We start from the raw sequence: 5,107 nt of genomic DNA on the forward strand, positions 1-5,107 counted from the left end.
TTCGGACATCGTGTCTGGGGTGTGATCGGACTGCGTTGACACTCGGACATCATGTCTGGGGCGTGGTGAGTTCGGACATCGTGTATGGACGAGGATGTCTGGGGGGTGTTCGGACATCATGTCTGGGGTGTGTCTGGGGGGGGGGCGTTCGGACATCGTGTCTGGGATGTGTTCGGACGGCGTTGACACTCGGACATCGTGTCTGGGGGTGTTCGGGCATCATGTCAGGAGTGTGATCGAACTGCGTTGAGACTCGGACATCGTGTCTGGGGGTGTTCGGACATCATATCTGGGTTGTGTTCGGACTATGTTGCCACTCGGACATCGTGTCCGGGGGATATGGTGGTGCTGCGACTGATGTTATTGTGAATAATACAACGACTGCTCTTATTGTGAACATGAGACTGCTCTTATTGTGAACATGACTGCTCTTATTGTGAACATGAGACTGCTCTTATTGTGAACAGAATTGCTCTTATTGTGAACATAATCGAACCAACCCTCCTCGAAATTGGAGAGGAGGGTTGGTGCTCTCACTTTACAAATGGGAAAAAAAGTTTACAAATGGGTAAGGATTTACTTTACAAATGGGCAAGAAAGTTTACAAATGGGTAAGGATTTACTTTGCAAATGGGCAAGAAGTTTGCAAATGGGTAAGGATTGATTTCACTTTGCAAATGGCTAAGAACGGTCAAAAATCACGACAGGGTCCAGATCCAGATGGGTCCTCTCCCGCAAATTCGGCGAAATCCAAATCCAAATAAAAAAATCTAGATCTTCATCCAAAACGGACGTCAGTTAGTTCGTGCTACCATGTGACCCCCATCGCCAGATTCACCACCACTAATTCGGATAAATCCAAATCCAGATTTAGTTGGTGCGCTGTCAAAACTCACGACATGGTGGGGTCGTCAGCCCCCCCCCCCCCCCCCAGTTGAGCAAGGCCCAGATGAGGCCTCCCTCCACACATTCGGCGAAATCCAAATTCGAAAATGTGACCCCCGCATCCCCCATCACCACTACCACCAATTTTGATAAATCCAAATCCAGAAGTAGTTGGTGCGGTCAGCCCCCCAGTCGAGCAAGACCCAAATGAGTCCGCCTCCCACAAATTCGGCGAAATCCGATCGTGGATCAGTATGGATTTTCGGGTTCGGGATTTGGTCAAATAGACGAGGGGTCACCGTATTTCTGGGGGATGAGGGTCATTTTGGGTAGTGCCCAAGTTTGCGGTGCGGGGGGTGGGTGACCACTCGCCTATTTGACCAAATCCCGAACCCGAAAATCCATACTTTCATCAGAGTACACCCGCTCCCGCACTGATTTTCTCTGAAGTTGCAAATGGGCAGGAAATTTTTCAAACGCGAAGGATTTACTTTGCAAATGGGCAAGAAAGTTTACAAATGGGTAAGGATTTACTTTGCAAATGGGCAAGAAAGTTTACAAATGGGTAAGGATTTACTTTGCAAATGGGCAAGAAAGTTTACAAATGGGTAAGGATTTACTTTGCAAATGGGCAAGAAAGTTTACAAATGGGTAAGGATTTACTTTGCAAATGGGCAAGAAAGTTTACAAATGGGTAAGGATTTACTTTGCAAATGGGCAAGAAAGTTTACAAATGAGAAAGTTTACAAATGGGTAAGGATTTACTTTGCAAATGGACAAGAAAGTTGTCAAATGGCCAAGGTTACTTTGCAAATGGGCAAGGTTCACCCCCCCCCCCCCCATCATCACCACCACCAATTTGGATAAATCCAAATCCAGAAGTAGCTGGTGCGGTCAGCCCCCCCCTCCAGTCGAGCAAGACCCAGATGAGTATTCCTCCCACAAATTCGGCGAAATCCAATCGAGGTCAAAACTCTTGACAATGTGGGGTCATCCCCCCCGCATACTTGGGGGCTACCCAGAAGGATCCCCCCCCAGGAATACGGCACCCCCCGTGCTTTGTGTAACTAGTAAATCTACTGGGAATGTCATGGAGATATCTGCCCACATTGAATTTGGTACTGCACCCAGTTATTAATTTTAACACGAATGTATTCCTGTCTTATTTTCAAATATTCTACCAATGGGTATTGTGCATCATTATAAACATTTTGCGTTACCTGAAAAGATACATGTTGCGATTTCGTATGTAGCCACCTCCGACGAAATGTCGAAAGTGTGCGACAAAGTGTGCGACAATGCGATACAATGAATAGACAGGAAGATGTCGAAGCGACTTGGATTTGTCAATGGAATCGGACACCCACCTTGGCCTAGGCGTAGTAAAAAGGAGGCATGCACACTGAATGAAAGTAAAGAATACAGTATAGAAAAAGAAAGCGACAAGAAATAGGGCGGCATGTCATGGGAAGCGAGATCGATAGGTCAGTCGTGGTCCGGTAATCTTGAGGATGGACTGCGAAGCGAAGCGAATTTACAAAATAATTGATAGCCTAATTTATATTTTTCAAATTACGAAAATCACGAGGCGAAATTGCCATTAGCCCACTGATACAAATATTTGGCTGCGTATAGAGGCTGCGTATAGAGGTTTTTTACTGGGCATTGTGTAAAAAATAAATGGTTGGATACGTAAAGTCAATCACGGAGACTTCGAAATGTTCACAAAATCCGTTTTCTCCTGTGATTAGGCCTACATAACCATTTCTCTAATAACTTCAAGATGAGCTGCTTGAACAGGCTTGAGCTAAATTTGAACAAAAAAATAGATGTCTATAATTAAGTGACCTCTGAATGTTCGATGACACTACTTCTATTAGCCATACCGGTAAATCTGAAAATGAAAACGTATTTGCAATATGCAAGTAACAATATAATGAACCAATTTCATTCACTAACCATGAAAAATTTTCGCGCTTCGCTTTTCGATGACAATACCAATACACGGAAGAACAGATATCGGTCTGTATAGTTAGTGACATTAGTTCCAACCCCAGCTTTGTGTATCGGTACCACTCTGACTGTTTTCAGATAGCTTGGAATGACACCGCTTTCTATCATGAAGTTTAAAAAATGGGACTTGATCATTGCCGACAGCCTTGTTGGATTTCAGTTTGTGGATGGCTACTTCTACTTCGGCGTGATTGGCAGGATCGAGCATACCAGACTGAGATGTCGATCTTAGCTCCGGCCTGGCTGACGCAGGTTTCGCAAGAGAAGAGACAATATTAGGACCTACGTTACAAAAATATTCATTGAAGTGATTCGCGACGATCGCAGGGTCTGAAAGTTTTTCACCGGTATTTGAATTCACAATTTGCAGAACAGACTTCATCATTGGTATATTAGCAATTTTATCAGTTCAATACACCACAAAAAATGCGATACAATGAAAAGAAAGGAAGATGTCGAAGCGACTATAGGAGTTGTCTATGGAATCGGACACCCACCTTGGCCTAGGCGATGTAAAGAGGAGGCATGCACACTGAATGAAAGTAAAGAAGACCGGAAGTTCAGCAAGATGGTTTTAATTGTGGCGTACTTGTGTTAAAGGTTTGTGATGTCTATATATGACTTCGCGTGGCAAGTTTGCCGCCACGATAAAGTTGGTGAATTATTGAAATCGGTGTAACTTAGGCTGCTGGAGTGTATTGTAAAGATGGCGGAGCATCGATTCCTGCGGCAGGTATAGAGTTCGGCTTCAACCATTCGACGCATGCTTGTGTCGGGTACAGGAAGGAATTCGGACAAACTCTGCTCGACGAAACAAGTAAAGATATATCTACAAGCTTTATTGGCTGCTACGGTATAATCAGTAAACCACTATCTCTACAGACGAGAAAGAGTTGTCTGATTATTGTGTGAAATGCTACTCTAAGACATCACCAGGAGACAGCACACAATGGGTATTAAGTGATAGACTCCATTTTGTTACGCAACGTAATTCAAGTCGTTTTTCCAGGTCGAATGTAACAATTGCAAAAGATGGACCCACACGGATTGTTCTCCTGGGCAATTTGCACCGGAAGGATCTTTTTATTGCGACTATTGCCACGATGTGTGCTAGGCCTATTCGTTCCTCCTACAATGAATATATATTCGATGATTGGTGTAAGTTTAGTAATGGAAATTTCTTTGAATAAAATTGAACGCTGAAGACATGTTCACCAACTATATGTGGATTTGTATTTATCCGGAATGGTGGTGGTGATGGGGGGGTCTAGCAACACTAACCGATGTCAGTTTTGGATGTAGATCTGCATGTTTTTAATTTGGATTTGGATTTCGCCGAATTTGAGGGGAGAGGCCATCCTGTCGTGTTTTTTACCGTTCTTGGCCATTTGCAATGTGAAATCAATCCTTGCCCATTTGCAAAGTAACCTTGGCCATTTGCAAACTTTCTTGCCCATTTGCAAAGTAAATCCTTACCCATTTGTACACTTTCTTGCCCATTTGCAAAGTAAATCCGTACCCATTTGTAAACTTTCTTGTCCATTTGCAAAGTAAATCCTTGCCTATTTGCAAACTTTCTTGCCCATTTGCAAAGTAAATTCTTGCCCATTTGCAAACTTTCTTGCCCATTTGCAAAGTAAATCCTTGCCTATTTGCAAACTTTCTTGCCCATTTGCAAAGTAAATTCTTGCCCATTTGCAAACTTTCTTGCCCATTTGCAAAGTAAATCCTTACCCATTTGTAAACTTTCTTGCCCATTTGCAAAGTAAATCCTTACCCATTTGTAAACTTTCTTTCCCATTTGCAAAGTAAATCATTACCCATTTGCAAACTTTCTTGTCCATTTGCAAAGTAAATCCTTGCCCATTTGAAAACTTTCTTTCCCATTTGCAGAGTAAATTCTTGCCCATTTGCAAACTTTCTTGCCCATTTGCAAAGTAAATCCTTGCCCATTTGAAAACTTTCTTGCCCATTTGCAAAGTAAATCCTTGCCCATTTGCAAACTTTCTTGCCCATTTGCAAAGTAAATCCTTGCCTATTTGAAGAGTAAACACTTGCCCATTTGAAAAGTAAATGCTTGCCCATTTGCAAAGTAAATCCTTCGCATTTGAAAAATTTCCTGCCCAATTGCAACTTCAGAGAAAATCAGTGCGGGAGGGGGTGTCGATCAGTGCGGGAGGGGTGTCGCCGTATTTTTTGGGGATGAGGG

At 43.1% G+C, this 5,107-nt stretch overlaps 2 long non-coding RNA genes across 2 annotated transcripts; both read left to right on the top strand.

Annotated features, from left to right (window-relative positions):
• The first annotated feature begins 514 nt into the window (after positions 1-514).
• LOC145439111 (uncharacterized) lies at positions 515-3,270 on the top strand. Its single transcript, XR_013915095.1, has 2 exons — positions 515-568; positions 2,977-3,270. It is a non-coding gene; the product is annotated as an uncharacterized LOC145439111 (long non-coding RNA).
• A 172-nt stretch (positions 3,271-3,442) lies between these two features.
• LOC145439110 (uncharacterized) lies at positions 3,443-4,119 on the top strand. Its single transcript, XR_013915094.1, has 4 exons — positions 3,443-3,498; positions 3,583-3,715; positions 3,781-3,851; positions 3,908-4,119. It is a non-coding gene; the product is annotated as an uncharacterized LOC145439110 (long non-coding RNA).
• The last annotated feature ends 988 nt before the right edge of the window (positions 4,120-5,107 follow it).

Source organism: Botryllus schlosseri, chromosome 5 (genome assembly GCF_051294905.1).
Source record: "Botryllus schlosseri isolate E-star chromosome 5, Bs_hap1, whole genome shotgun sequence".
In the NCBI taxonomy this organism is placed as follows: Eukaryota; Metazoa; Chordata; class Ascidiacea; order Stolidobranchia; family Styelidae; genus Botryllus; species Botryllus schlosseri.